Source organism: Balaenoptera physalus, assembly GCF_965194825.1.
Source record: "Balaenoptera physalus genome assembly, chromosome: 16".
Lineage (NCBI taxonomy): Eukaryota > Metazoa > Chordata > Mammalia > Artiodactyla > Balaenopteridae > Balaenoptera > Balaenoptera physalus.
In genome coordinates, this window is record NC_138898.1 from 7,843,967 (window position 1) to 7,860,612 (window position 16,646).

Below are 16,646 nucleotides of genomic sequence, written 5' to 3' on the forward strand. Positions count from 1 at the left end.
GAGCAGTCAAGGCAGGTTGACTGGAGTTTGCCTGAGGTGACTCAGCTCTGCACTGCACGGTCTTGGATTCTCCAGAAGGTTAGCTGGGGCTTATCATCACAGAGCAAGCAGAAGTCCGAGAGAGCAAGCAGAAAAGTCCTCTATTCCCGAGGGTCCCTTCATTACTGCTGGGTTGAGGGGGGAGCTCTATCTTCTGTGATCCCCACTGACACAGCAGTGGGGGTGGTCTCATTACCACTGGGCATTGGTGAAAATCCTGACCCTCCACGAGGCCCCCTCTGACCCCGCCCCAGTGGGGAGAGGGAGAGGCACCTCATTACTGCTGAGTGAGGTGTACAGACCCCCAACATGGTCTCCACTGACACCACGGTGGAGAGGGCTAACTACCAACGGGCCAAGATGAAAGTCCTGGCTCCCTACTTGGCCTTCACAGACACCAACTAGGCGGGGCGGAGGACCTTGTTACAGCTGAAGAGGATCAGAGTGTGCCACCCCAAAATATGCTACTCTGACATCAGGATTTCTTTGAGCTGAAAACAACTGAGAAACCGCAGACACAGGAGGATCTCTCTGCCTTCCCCCTTTCTGCCTACAAGCAAGGCACACATTTATTTTTTTAAGTGACATGGACTTACACGTGTAAATGTGTTTCCTTCTCTTACACCAGGAAGACAAGAGACAGCACCAAGACGAGTCTGTATACCAAACCATACTAAACAACCCTAATCTACAGTAAAAATTTCCTGGTCACCTTCCCACAATTTACCACCCTTAGTTGCTCAAATTCCCTTTCCTTTCTCTAGTCACTTCTCCACAACTTACAACCCTGTGTCAAAATGGTATATAAGATTCTGAGCCTAAAGTAACACTCATTGTAGAGGGGAATGCTTTAAACAGCTTTGGTGAAAGGTGAGACCTCCAGGGCACTGGTATTACCAGGAGTCAAGGCAACAAAAGAAATGGCCAAACTGTTCTGTAAAAGAGTGATTTGGGTTTTTTCTCTCTTTCAAATTCTTTACTTTTTTTTTTTTTTGATACTTTGAGAGAAGTAGAAATGAGAGAGAGAAAAGTAAAAGCAGCAGAAGGGAGAGAAAGAAGTCATGAATCTGGGCACTACTTGGAAAACAACAGGCAGAACACAAATCTGAGTTGGGGCAAATAAAGGACTTTTAGGAAGTGGAGTGACAAAAAAAAAAAAACGAAAGAAAGGAAGAAAAAAGAAAAGAAAGATTCTGAAGGCAGAGTCAAGATGGCGGTGTGGGAAGATGCGGAGTTAGCGCCTCCCCACAACTAGGGCACCTGCCGGCCACTGGTGGGGGACTCTGATGCCCAAGGAGACGGGGGGAACCCCACAGTGAACCGGTAGGAAGTAGGGGGACCAAGGGGGGAGGAGAAGTGGAGGCCAGACAGGATTGGTGCCCCTGAGGCCAGGGAGATCAGGAGAGGCAGGCAGGAGGGACTCTCCAGGAAGAGCGGGAGGGGAGTGAACGGCGATCGCCTGGCCCACTTGGGCTGTGGAGTCTGCTGAGCTCCCAGGCTGGTACCCCCACCAAAAGCCCCCTCCAGATCTCATGGGTCCTGGGGGCATAGGAAGGAGGCTGAGGGGAGAACAGGAGAGGCTAGCGGGAGGGACCCACTGGTAGGAGCAGGAGAGGAGCAGAGGGCAATTGCCCTGCCCACTTGGGCACAGGGAGCCTGGCCCACCACCCAAACCTCGCCCTTGCTTAGGTCCTGCCCTCCACAGCCAAGGCTTTTTGCCCCCCTCCCTTTTTTTTCTTTTTTCTTTTCCCTCCTCCTCTTTATTACTACTGTGGTACTGATGTACCTTCCGGTTGTTGATTCATCTATATTTTTATTTTTATGTTCTTCCTAACATACCTGTTAGCTTCCCAGTCTAATTTTATTTTTTACTTTGTTATTGTTTGTTTGTTTTTTGTTTTTTTTTTTGCCGCCCCAGGAGGCTTGTAGGATCTTGGTTCATGAGCCCGGGGTCAAGCCGAAGTTCCTGCGGTGGCAGCTCCGAGTCTGAACCACTGGACTAACAGAGAACCTCAGACCCCAGGGACTATCCAACAGAGTGAGGTCTCACGGAGTTCCTCATCTCAGCAGCAAGACCCAGATCTACCCAATAGCCTACAAACTCCAGTGTTGGAAGCCTCAGGCCAAACAACCAGTAAGAAAGGAACACAATCCCACTCATAAAAAAAAATAAATAAATGAGACAGCAAAAAATATGTCACCGATGAAGGAGCAAGGTAAAAACCTACAAGACCAAATAAATGAAGAGGAAATAGGCAATCTACCTGAAAAAGAATTCAGAGTAATGATAGGAAAGATGATCCAGAATCCTGGAAATAGAATGGAGGCACAGATTGAGAAAATACAAGAAATGTTTACCAAAGATCTAGAAGAACTAAAGAACAAACACACAGAGATGAACAACACAATAAGTGAAATGAAAAATACACTAGAAGGAATCAATAACAGAATAATGGAGGCAGAAAAACGAATAAGTGAGCTGGAAGACAAAATGTTGGAAATAACTGCCAAGGAGCAGAATAAAGAAAACAGAATGAAAAGAATTGAAGAAAATCTCAGAGAACTCTGGCACAACACTAAAGACACCAACATTCAAATTATAGGGGTCCCAGAAGAGGAAGAGAAAAAGAAAGGGTCTGAGAAAATATTTGAAGAGATTATAGTTGAAAACTTCTCTAACATGGGAAAGGAAACAGTCACCCAAGTCCAGGAAGCACAGAGAGTCCCATACAGGATAAATGCTAGGAAAAACACACCAAGACACATATTAATCAAACTAACAAAAATTAAATTCAAAGAAAAAATATTAAAAGGAGCAAGGGAAAAACAAAAAATAACATACAAAGGAATCCCCATAAGGTTATCAGCTGATTTTTCAGCGTAAACTCTGCAGGCGATAAGGGAGTGGTAGGATATACTTAAAGTGATGAAAGAGAAAAACCTACAACCAAGATCACTCTACCCAGCAAGGGTCTCATTCAGATTCAAAGGAGCAATCAAAAGATTTTCAGGCAAGCAAAAGCTAAGAGAATTAAGCACCACCAAACCAGCTTTACAACAAATGCTTAAGAAACTTCTCTAGGTGGGAAACACAAGAGGAGAAAAACACCCACAAAAACAAACCCAAAACAATTAAGAAAACGGTAATAGGAACATACATATCAATAATAACCTGGAATGTAAATGGATTAAATGCCCCAACCAAAAGACACAGACTGGCTGAATGGATACCAAAACAAGGCCCATATATATGCTGTCTACAAGGACCCACTTCAGACTTAGGGACTCATACAGACTGAAAGTGAAGGGATGGAAAAAGATATTCCATGCAAATGGAAATCAAAAGAAAACTAGAGTAGCAATACTCGTATCAGATAAAATAGACTTTAAAATAAAGACTGTTACAAGAGATAAGGAGGGACACTACATAATGATCAAAGGATCAATCCAAGAAGAAGATATAACAATTTTAAATGTTTATGCACCCAACATAGGAGCACCTCAATACATAAGGCAAATGCTAACAACCATGAAAGGAGAAATCGACAGTAACACAATAATAGTAGGGGACTTTTACACCTCACTTACACCAATGGACAGATCATCCAAACAGAAAATAAATAAGGAAACACAAGCTTTAAATGACACAATAGGTCAGATAGATCTCATTGATATTTACAGAACATTCCACCCAAAAGTGGCAGAATACACTTTCTTCTCAAGTGCGCATGAAACATTCTCCAGGATAGATCACATCTTGGGTCACAAATCAAGCCTCAGAAAATTTAAGAAAATTGAAATTGTATCAAGCATCTTTTCCGACCACAACGCTATGAGACTGGAAATCAATTACAGGAAAAAAACTGTAAAAAACACAAATACATGGAGCCTAAACAGTGCACTACTAAATAACCAAGAGATTACTGAAGAAATCAAAGAAGAAGTAAAAAAAATACATAGAAACAAATGACAATGAAAACACAATAATCCAAAACCTATGGGACACAGCAAAAGCAGTTCTAAGAAGGAAGTTTATAGCAATACAATCTCACCTCAAGAAACAAGAAAAATCTCAAATAAACAATCTAACCCTACACTTAAAACAACTAGAGAGGGCTTGCCTGGTGGCGCAGTGGTTGAGAATCTGCCTGCCAGTGCAGGGGACACGGGTTCGAGCCCTGGTCTGGGAAGATCCCACATGCCGCGGAGCAACTAGGCCCGTGAGCCACAATTACTGAGCCTGCGCGTCTGGAGCCTGTGCTCCGCAGCAAGAGAGGCCGCGATAGTGACAGGCCCGCGCACCGCGATGAAGAGTGGCCCCCGCTTGCCACAACTAGAGAAAGCCCTCGCACAGAAATGAAGACCCAACACAGCCATAAATAAATAAATTAAAAAAAAAAAAAAAAACAACTAGAGAAACAAGAACAAAGAAAACCCAAAGACAGTAGAAGGAAAGAAATCATAAAGATCAGAGCAGAAATAAATGAAATAGAAACAAAGAAAACAACAGCAAAGATCAATAAAACTAAAAGCTGGTTCTTAGAGAAGATAAACAAAATTGATAAACCCTTAGCCAGACTCATCAAGAAAAAAAGGGAGAGGATGCAAATCAATAAAATTAGAAATGAAAAAGGAGAAATCACAACTGACATTGCAGAAATACAAAGGATTATATGAGAAAACTACAAACAACTATATGCCAATAAAATGGACATCCACAAAGAAATGGACAAATTCTTGGAAAGCTAAAACTTTCCAAGACTGAACCAGGAAGAATTAGAAAATATAAACAGACCTATCACAAGTAATGAAACTGAAACTGTAATTAAAAATCTTCCAACAAACAAAAGTCCAGGACCAGATGTCTTCACAGGCGAATTCTATCAAACATTTAGAGAAGCGCTAACACCGATCCTTCTCAAACTCTTCCAAAAAATTGCAGAGGGAGAAACACTCTCAAATTCATTCTAAGAAGCCACCATCACCCTGATACCAAAACCAGAAACAGATATCACAAAAAAAGAAAATTATAGACCAATATCACTGACGAACATAGGTTCAAAAATCCTGAACAAAATACTAGCAAACAGAATCCAAAAGCACATTAAAAGGATCATACACCATGATCAAGTGGGATTTATCCCAGGGATGCAAGGATTCTTCAATATATGCAAATCAATCAATGTGATACACCACATTAACAAATTAAGGAATAAAAACCATATGATCATATCAATAGATGCAGAAAAAGCTTTCGACAAAATTCAACACCCATTTATGATAAAAACTCTCCAGAAAATGGGCATAAAGGGAACCTACCTCAACATAATAAAGGCCATATATGACAAACCCACAGCAAGCATCATACTCAATGGTGAAAAACTGAAAGCATTTCCACTAAGATCAGGAACAAGACAAGGATGTCCACTCTTGCCACTCTTATTCAACATAGTTTTGGAAGTCCTAGCCACAGCAATTAGAGAAGAAAAAGAAATAAAAGGAATACAAATGGGAAAAGAAGAAGTAAAACTGTCACTGTTTGCCGATGACATGATACTATACATAGAAAATCCTAAAGATGCCACTAGAAAACTACTAGAGCTAATCAATGAATTTGGTAAAGTAGCAGGATACAAAATTAATGCACAGAAATCTCTGGCATTCCTATCCACCAACAATGGAAAATCAGAAAGAGAAATTAAGGAAACATTCCCATTTACCACTGTAACAAAAAGAATAAAATACCTAGGAATAAACCTGCTTAAGGAGGAGAAAGACTTGTACTCAGAAAACTATAAAACACTGATGAAAGAAATCAAAGATGACATAAACAGATGGAGAGATATACCATGTTCTTGGATTGGAAGAATCAATATTGTGAAAATGACTATAGTACCCAAAGCAATTTACAGATTCAATGCAATCCCTATCAAACTACCAATGGCATTCTTCACAGAATTAGAACAAAAAATTTTACAATTCGTATGGAAACACAAAAGACCCCAAATAGCCAAAGCAATCTTGAGAAAGAAAAACGGAACTGGAGGAATCAGGCTCCCTGACTTCAAACTATACCACAAAGCTACAGTAATCAAGACAGTATGGTACAGGCACAAAAACAGAAATATAGATCAATGGTACAGGATAGAATGCCCAGAGATAAACCCACACACATATGGGCACCTAATTTACAACAAATGAGGCAAGAACATACAATGGAGAAAAGACAGCCTCTTCAATAAGTGGTTCTGGGAAAACTGGACAGCTACATGTAAAAGAATGAAATTAGAACACCACCTAACACTGTACACAAAAATAAACTCCAAATGGATTAAAGACTTAAATGTAAGACCAGATACTATAAAACTCTTAGAGGAAAACATAGGAAAAACACTCTGACATAAACCACAGCAAGATCTTTTTTGACTCACCTCCTAGGGTAACGGAAATAAAAACAAAAGTAAACAAATGGGACTTAATTAAACTTAAAAGCTTTTGCACAGCAAAGGAAACCATAAAAAAGACAAAAAGACAACCGTCAGAATGGGAGAAAATATTTGCAAATGAAACAACAGACAAAGGATTAATCTCCAAAATATACAAACAGCTCATGGAGCTCAATATCAAAAAAACAAACAATCCAGTTAAAAAATGGGCAGAAGACCTAAATAGACATTTCACCAAGGAAGACATACAGATGGCCAAGAGGCACATGAAAAGATGCTCAACATCACTAATTATTAGAGAGAGCAAAACTACAATGAGATATCACCTCATACAGGTCAGAATGGCCATTATCAAAAAATCTAGAAACAATAAATGCTGGAGAGGGTGTGGTGAAAAGGGAACCCTCCTGCACAGTATGGAGGTCCCTTAAAAAACTAAAAATAGAACTACCACATGACCCAGCAATCCCACTACTGGGCATATACCCTGAGAAAACCATAATTCAAAAAGAGACATGTACCACAATGTTCACTGCAGCACTATTTACAATAGCCAGGACATGGAACCAACCTAAATGCCCATTGACAGATGAATGGATAAAGAAGAGGTGGCACATATATACAATGGAATATTACTCAGCCATGAAAAGAAACGAAATTGAGTTACTTGTAGTGAGGTGGTGGACCTAGAGTCTGTCATACAGAGTGAAGTAAGTCAGAAAGAGAAAAATACCATATGCTAATGCATATATATATGGAATCTAAAAAAAAAAAAAATGGTACTGATGAACCTAGTTGTAGGGCAGGAATAAAGAGGTAGACATAGAAAATGGACTTTGAGGACAAGGGGTGGGAGGGTGAGCTGGGGCGAAGTGAGAGTAGCATCGACATATATACAGTACAAAATATAAAATAGTTGGCTGGTGGGAAGCAGCAGCATAGCACAGGGAGATCGGCTCGGTGCTTTGTGATGACCTAGAGGGCTGGGATAGGGAGGATGGGAGACAGGCTCAAGAGGGAGCGGATATGGGGACATGTGTATACATATGGCTGTTTCGCTCTGTTGTACAACAGAAACTAACACAGTATTGTGAAGCAATTATACTCCAATAAAGATCTATTAAAAAAAAAAAAAGATTCTGAGCCTAACCATTTCTTTAGATTTTCACTATTTTTCTGTTAGTCCCCATAGATATGAAGCTATCAATGACATTTGTATGCCTTTTGTCAGTTTAATTCACAATGGCAGGGTACCGCACCTAAGAGGGTAGAGGAAAATATTTTACTCACAGAGGCTCACAAGGATGGAAGTCTAGACTCCTTACTCAGCTTTTGCTGGCATGAAGGGGGGTGGGAGCACAGTCTATTCTGTGATATTTGGCTGATATTAGAACAGATATTTTCTAAAAGTTTTCTGTGTTGCTTGGCTGCCTCATTTCCTGGTTCTTTGACCAGAAAATGGGTTTTTGTTGGGGCTTTTTCTCTCTGTACCCGCTGGCATTTCTGGTTTGCTGGCTTCTTTAGCTCCAACTTTGGGATGTACGAGACAAGAGGGAAATCACCACTCTGTTGCTCCTCAAAAGCTGAGGTCTCTAGCCAGTCTGAGTCTCTCCACCTTTCAGAGTCTTCTTAGTTTGATTTATATATAAAGTCCAGAGTTTGTAGTTGTACTTAGCAAGAACAATAGGGAAAGGTATGTCTATTCACTCATCCCAGAAGCAGCAGGTAAAATTTTTTATAGGCTTTGTGTAAAATGCTTTTATAGCCTCTGCTTGTGGCAAGTTTGCTAATAGTTCATCTCACATGTGTTTCATCTCACAAGCCCAGAGTCAGGGCAGATAGAGACAATCAGAATAAAGGTCATGGAAGTAACTGAGGCCATCAACGTACTCACATGCTACCACAATCTCACCTCCTCAGAAACATCTTCCTTCCTACGAAATTTAAAGTACTCCCCTACCCACCCACCTTGCAACTTCAAATCAATCTCTGAAATCATCTTGCTCATTGATTTGTCTGCATATTTATGTTTTATCTTCCTCCCTAGAAAGCAAAAAAACATCCTATTTTATCTTGATCATCCTGAATTCTCAGGACCTAGGAGAGCATAGGTTCTCATTTGTTTTTAATGGTGAGTGAATACACTAATGAGCAAACAAAAGCATGGGAAAAGCCATATTCAGTGCTCATGAGCTTCCACTATTTCATAAATGATGTCCTTGGATATCAAAGTACCTCAGAATGGACCTGACATTTCCGAAAAAGCCTTAACATCTTTATACGAGAGTATTTCTTTTTAAAAAACAACTCAAGATATGTAGAGCACACACATTCACATTATATTGACAGACATTCTTTTAAAAGAAACAATTATAAAACCACATTTTTCCTTAAAAAGTGCATTCCACAAAATGCTATTTTCTATACCATGAAGAAAGGCTCCACTGGCCATTTGTTACATCAGTGTTTTCAAACATCAATGGATTTTGTTCTAAAACCACAGAACCTCAAGATGACTATAATTCCCTAGAGACCAAAGCAAATATTTTCCTATAATTAGAAACAGGCTCTAACCAAACTGGAGAGAGATTTATTTGCCATGACCCCCCCAAAAAAATAAAAATTAAAAACTCCAAATTAGGGAGTTTTCATTAGAAATTGCTACTTCTGAAGTTGAGCCACTGTAATGATTTCAGAAGGAAACATTTCAGCAAGGCTCGCCCTTCCACATCTCCACATTATTGGGGCACAGCACTGAGTAAGTCATTCCGTGAGAGGGCTCAGTACAGAAAGTTAGAATGTCACTCTCAAAGAAAGGAAAAGAAATGAATTCCATGGTTGAGAAAGCACTCTTAAAAAAATACACACACATAAGGAACAGATGTTGCCAGAAAGGGGCAGAAGGGTGAAAAATAATAGCCCTGTAAAAACTTCGAAGCCAGGAAATTCAAGAGAAGGAAACCTGGGTGGCCACGGAGGAAACAGTTTCGGATTTTCATGGGTAATTTACAACAAAGAAGCATATTTTCAGAAATTATTCTTGTTGTGAAGAGATGCAAAATTGACAGTACCTGGAAGATTGTTGGTTGGTTGTTTTGCTTTGAGGGGTTTTCTTTTTTTTTTTTTTTGGCTCAGTTTGGTTTAAGGATGAGTGGTATTAAACATCATCAACACATTAACTATTTATAACATATGATCACCATCACCACCCTTCACTAAGGGCTGACTTCATCACAGGGACCTGAGTTAGTATTCCACAAGCATTTTCTCATTTAAGTGCCACCCATGCCGGGGTGAGCTAGGACCTATTAACGTCCCCTTTACACAGATGAAAAAACTAAGGCCCAGAGACTTCAGCAATGTGACTGCGGTCACACTAATATATTACATGTCACACTGATATATTAGCTAATATATTACTGAGTCAACACCTGAACAGCACCTGAACACTTCATCAGGTCTGTCTGATCTACGTGACCTACATTCTGAGCTCAAATCCCCAATGTTTGAACAGAAGCAAATCTTCAGGACCAACAATTTTTTAATAATTGGTGGTCCAGCCATACTAGCCATTTTCTTTTTGAATTCATTCTTTTTTTTTTTTAAAGATTCTTTTGAAAATTGACTAAAGGACCAACATCTTTTTCTTTTTTAAATTTTTATTTATTTATTTATGGCTGTGTTGGGTCTTCGTTTCTGTGCGAGGGCTTTCTCTAGTTGCGGCAAGTGGGGGCCACTCTTCATCGCGGCGCGCGGCCCTCTCTCTATCGCGGCCTCTCTTGTTGCGGAGCACATGCTCCAGACGCGCAGGCTCAGTAGCTGTGGCTCATGGGCCCAGTTGCTCCGCGGCATGTGGGATCTTCCCAGACCAGGGCTCAAACCCGTGTCCCCTGCATTGGCAGGCAGATTCTCAACCACTGCGCCACCAGGCAAGCCCCCTGAATTCATTCTTCAGTGATTGAATTTACTCCTGACGGTCAAGTGATACTTACACTAGGTCATTAGCGAAGAGTCAAAAATGAGGTGATTATCAAAGAAGAACTGTAATCCCGTTGTTGTCCACAGACACTGCTGCTTGGAAACAGGGTTTGGGGGACGTATTTTTTCTAAAATTACAAAATCAATCCAAAAATACGATTCTCATCCTTTAATTTTTGACATTTCTTTAGAAAAAGGTAATAATCTATCTTGTGGAAAAAATCAAATAATAAACAATGGTCAAAAAATAAAACTACTGTTTGTTATATCACAAATTTAATATTAAGAGAGGTACACCGCAAGCTCTAAACACAGGAAGCCTTGGTAAAATCAAGGTTAATAAAAATATGATCAGTACTTTTATCAGACTTTGAGCAAATAACTTACCCTCTTTGAGATTCAGTGTCTTCATCTGTTAAAGGGTGATAATAGTACATATTGTGTATAAGGTACCCAGTGCATCATTAATGTTCAGTAAAGGTTACTTATTATTTTATTCTTTACACATTGTTTTCCTGATCTTGTTATTTTATTATTACTATTCATATTAATTTAATTACAATAGGTTAGGAAAAACTGTCTAAATCTCAGATTATTAAAAAGCTGTGAAATAGCCTTCGCTATCTATCATCCAGGTGAAGAAAAAAAACAATCTACATCTGAATGACAGAGGCCTGTAAGTGATGAAGAATCCTCCCGTGTGATTAGATCAGTAGTCCTCAACTAGGGCAAGTGTGTCCCCAGGGGACATTTGACAATGTCTGGAAACATATTTACTTGGCACAGCTGGGGAGATGCTGACCAGTGTCTAGCGGGTAGAGGCCAAGGATGCGGCCAACATCCTACAATGCACAGGACAGGCCCCCAATACAAGGAATTATCTTCCCTAAAACGTCAACACTGCTGAAGGCGAGAAAAAGAAGACATCAGGTAAACAGTCTTCTCAAAATTAAAGCCTTTATCCCAGTTTAGAAGGACTCATTGATCAAAGTTAAGTCTATTTGATGAGTTATAAAATACAGTGAAACCAAGTATTTGACATGTTGGAACCCAAACATCAAGATGCCCGAACACTTCTGTTAATGCGATACTTTAGGGTCAGGTAGACACAGATCCTAACAAGCTGAGACATGCCCACAGTCCCAGCACGAGATATTTCAAACTTCAAAGAATTTCTGAAGTCAGGTGGCAGTAATTAGTTCTGGGCCAGGAGGTGTGGATAAAGCCTGAGGAACCGCCACTCAGACTGCAGGTCTCCAAGCCTCCTGGCACCCTGCTCAAATTTGAGCCTGCCTAGAAAAGTCACTGCCGATCAAGATAGGGAAAACATGAGAAAAAGTGGCATATGGTGAAGATTAATCAGGAGGGAAAGAAGCACAGCAAAGACTGTGAACAGCAGAAGTCCTTGTACAGGAAGACTCAAGTCTGCACGACACTTAGAAGTTGGCTGCCAAGCTGGGCACATACCATGCAACCTTCCACACCACCAGGCTCCTTTCTTTGCCCGAACTATCCACAGCTTCTTTGCTGCATCTGGGTGGAATACCTCTACATGGATCAACCCTCCCACTTCACACCCTTCAACCTGGATCCTTATCTTCCATGGGTCGTGTTACTTCCTCTAGAAAGCCATCACTTCCTGTCACCCCCCCACCAAGCCAATATACATACAGACCATACAAAGAAGCATATACAGCAGAAGTCAGGAGCACAGTCTCAAGAGTCAACCTGCCTAGGCTCAAATGTGAATTGCAAGATGTAGACGCTCTGTGGCCTTGGGCAAGTTCTTCGTGGGATAACTGTCATAGGACCTACACCACTGGGCCTTCAAGAGGATCCAATGAGTTACTATATTTAAAGCACCTTGGAACAATGCTTGGCACATAATAAACCTTTAATAAATGACAGACCCTCTTAAGAGAACACAACCACCATGACTAGAGGATATTTGTCTATATTCTTCATTGCTTTATCCTCAGCTCCAGCACAGTGCTTGCCATATTGCAGGAACTCAATAAACAACTGCTAAATAAATGAACTGCCAGAGGCCCCTCTTATGCACACCCAGAGCACCTTGACCTTCCACATCATAAACAAACTATACTTCATGGCAACTGTGTCATTTTTTCTCTCTCTGTAGTAACTGTAAGTTCTGTGAGGGGCACCGTCTGCTTTATGCACCACTCTAATTATTGGACCGTTTTGAGCACACACAAAATAGTTCCCAAATGGAATTAAGAAGTGAGTGAATGTCAAACTTAAAGAATAAATACGATTGAATTATACCCAATATCTTTTAATAACCTATAATGGAATATAACCTGCAAAAACAAAAAGAATCAGGGCTTCCCTGGTGGCACAGCGGTTAAGAATCCGCCTGCCAATGCAGGGGACACGGGTTAGATCCCTGGTCCGGGAAGAGCCCACATGCCGCGGAGCAACTAAGCCCGTGCGCCACAACTACTGAGCCTGCGCTCTAGAGCCCACGAGCCACAACTGCTGAGCCCGGGCGCCTAGAGCCCATGCTCCGCAACAAGAGAAGCCACCGCAATGAGAAGCCCACGTACCGCAATGAAGAGTAGCTCCCACTCACCACAACTAGAGAAAGCCTGCGCGCAGCAACGAAGACCCAACGCAGCCAAAAATAAAATAAATCAAGTAAATAAATTTTAAAAAAAGAATCACTACGCTGTACACCTGAAACTAACACAAAATTGCAAATCAACTATACTTCAATAAAATAAAAATAAAATAAAGAATAAATAAGACTGTCAGTAGAGCCAACAGAATTCATATTTTGTTTTCTTATAAACTCGTCTCTACTAAGTTTTACTGGAAATGCCTTTGCTTTTACAAAGGATACGAAGAAAGGGGGAGTTTTTCCACTAGAAACTAATTGGAAACCAACTCCCCTAAGACTTCATCTCCAATAGTAATATGTGGAGGTAAGAGGCTCAACTTTCATCCTCCTTGGACCCCAGCCAGCAGGAAGCTACACAGGAAGCTGTTGAATATCACAAGACCCTGGAATGGCATTCTCATTCCGATTCATTATGAAATGAAGCAAAGCTGGTGCTTTCTCTCCCCTATAATATCAATTTTTCCTTAGGTGTCCTAACTACAGTAGATTCTACTCAGACTCACCCAAAATTTAATAGCTTCCCTGTCTTATAAACCAGGTTCTGTTGTAGTTTCAGTCTTTTGGAGCTCTGAGGTCCTACAACTAGAATCAAAGTTGGTTCAAGACTCATCCAAATGAGAATTTTAAGATCCAGTGTAATGCTTTTCCAGTCCCACAAGATGGGCAAAAATGAAGACATTAACAGAAAAATCCATAAGGTACTTTCATATGCTGATTAATGCTGGACCACAAAGTTGGCTCTAAGCAAGTAATGTAATACAAACCTGATGAAGTATGAGTCACATTCTCCATAAGATAAAAACAAACCAATTGCTGAGGAAAGTCACAATAATTCTTTATACTAGGTCCAGACAGAAATGTTTCCTCAGGATCTTTATAACACATGGGAGTACAGTTTGGACAATCTCCATGGAGGGCAATTTGGCAAGATCTTTCCCCAAAATGTACACACTCTTTGACCCAGCAATTCCACTTGCAAAGATTTCGCTTACCCTTATATGCTTACATGTGTGAAATAATGGCTAAGAGTATTCATTGTAGCACTATATGTAAAAGCAAGCAAAAGATTGAAAACAACTAGGGTATCCATTATTAGGGTACTGGCAGAGTAAAACAAGAATGTCACAGAAGACTATGCAGTTGTTAATAAGACTGAAGCCACCCTGCATCCACCAAAATGAACTGGTCTCCTCCAAGAATGACTGCTAAGGGAAAATGCAAAGTGAATACCCAGAAGAAATTAAAACATATGTCTACACAAAAACTTGCACACAAATGTTCAAAGTAATATTATTCATGATAGTCAAAAGGTAGAAACAACCTGAATGTCCATCACCTGAAGAACAGATAAACAAACTGTGGTATATCTATACAAAGGAATATTATTCGGCCAGGAAAAGGAATGAAGTTCTGATACCTGCTACAATGTGGGGGGAACCTTGAAAACATACTAAGTGAAAGGAGCCAGACACAAAGGATCACATATTGTATAATTCCACTTATATGAAATGTCCAAAAGAGGCAAATCCATAGAAATAGAAAGTAGATTAGTGGTTGCCAGGGGTTGAGGGGAGGGGAAAACTGGAAGTGACTGCTAATGGGTAGGAGATTTACTTATGGAGTGATGAAAATATTCTAAACTTGGATTGTGGTAATGTGCTAAAAATCACTGAATTGTACACTTTCACACGACTGAATTTTATGCTATGTGAACTGTATCTCAATAAAGCTGTTATAAAAAAAAAACCTAAGTATTACCCTTATAGACTTGTGGGTCTTGGGGGTAAAATTCAAAATAACTATAGAACTCCTGACACATAGTGTGCCAGCAACAAAAACACCATCATCATCGTGATCTTGAGCATTTACTAATGGCCAGTCACCTGATGGCTATATCTTCTTAAATTCTTATGAGGGTCCAATGACATAGAGAGGAACTCTTATTATTACCATTTTAGAGGTGAGAAATTGAGGTTTAGGATATGTAAAGTAAAAGTAAAGAGCCATTCTGATTCAAGAGCCCACATTCTTCTCCATCAGACGATACTACCTCACTAAAGCATTCAATCTCTGTTGGTCTTACTACTACAGTTGGACCTCGAACAACTCTGGGGTTGGGGGCACCGATTCTCCTCCCAGTCGAAAATCTGAGTATAACTTTACAATCAGCCCTCCATACCTTCGGCTCTGCATCCGTGGATTCAAGCAGCTGTGGATCGTGTAGTACTGTAGTATGTATTTATTGAAAAAAAATCCTAATGTATAAGTGGGCCAGTGCAGTTCAAACCTGTGTTGTTCAAAGGTCAACTGTGTAATTATGTCTCCAGCCTTGAACATCCAAAGGCTGGAGCAGCTATTAGGAGGCTGAGTGGCAGCTAAGGATGAGTACTTGCCATTAGAATTCTACCTCTGCAAACAGGTTTAATACAGATAAGAAAATGATGAAATCTAAACTGAGTTGAAATCTAAACACCCTTTCATCTGACACTTTTTGGGGCCCAGCACTGGGTCATGACAAGAGGATCCGTTCAAACATGCCAAGATGCTCTGACATTAAAAGAGAGGTTCAAACAAGCCAGAGAACTATCATTTCTATCATGCTGCTAATGGTGGACTCCTGGGTCACCTTATATATCGCCTTATATTTTTATTTCCTCTTCTTTAAAATATGCATTTCTTAATCTTTTTTTTTTTTTTTTTTTACTGTTTACGTAAAAATGCTCATTTAAGACAATAGATGATATGGAAGTGTAGGAGGTTGCCACTTGGCCATTCTAGCAAGTTGCCACCCAATCACCTTTCTCTTCTTATTCAATAGTAACAAAATCCTGGGCAATGTGCCACCTGAGGGACTGTATTTTCTAGGCTTCTAGGTGAAGCCAGGTGACTAAATACTGACCAAGGAGATAGAAGAAGCAGTTTTGTGTAGGTTTTCCAAGAAGGCTTCTTAAAATGTGAAGCGTCAAAATTATTTTGCACTTCTGGCCTTTCCTCTTTTTTCTGGCCTATAAGAGATATGATGCATGCAGCTCTAGCAGCCATCTTGGGCCATGAGGTAACCTATAGGTGAGAAGCCACAGAGCAGAATGGTGGAGCAGACACACAGATGAAACCTGGTTTCCTGATGACCATGGAACTGCAATACCATACAAACTTTGACTTCTTTTCTATGACAGAAAACTAAACTTGTACTTAGTAAGCCACTATGATTCTGAGTTTTCAAGTATAGGCAGACAAACCCAAAAAGTGATATCAGTCTACCTTTCAATCTATATATAAACATTTCTATTTTTTTAATAAAGAGGATCACACCAAGTATTATGTTTCATAACTTTCTCCTTTATTTTTCCACTTGAAAACAAATCAAAAGCACCTTTCCACTTCAATATGCATAGCCCTAACTCTTTCTTTTGAATGAATGCATAGCTTTCCACTGTTAAAGTTTCAAATGGTTTCCTGCATCCCTTTGCCACTTTGTTAAATTCAAATTGCTCTCTGTTTCTGAAAAAAAAAATCTATTTCTACTCAGCTCTGCCTTCCCA

The 16,646-nt window shown here is 40.2% G+C and overlaps 1 protein-coding gene and 2 long non-coding RNA genes across 4 annotated transcripts in view; 1 reads left to right on the forward strand and 2 right to left on the reverse strand.

Moving 5' to 3' along the window:
• Positions 1-16,646, forward strand: part of LOC309644464 — a 621,011-nt gene that overhangs the window by 334,793 nt on the left and 269,572 nt on the right. The gene's annotated exons all lie outside the window — the stretch shown is intronic.
• Positions 1-16,646, reverse strand: part of DOK5 (docking protein 5) — a 150,175-nt gene that overhangs the window by 85,541 nt on the left and 47,988 nt on the right. The window lies entirely within an intron of this gene.
• Positions 1,899-10,080, reverse strand: LOC309644469. The gene is made up of 2 exons (XR_014254448.1): positions 4,460-10,080; positions 1,899-4,155 (listed from the first exon to the last, which is right to left on the reverse strand). It is a non-coding gene; the product is annotated as an uncharacterized lncRNA (long non-coding RNA).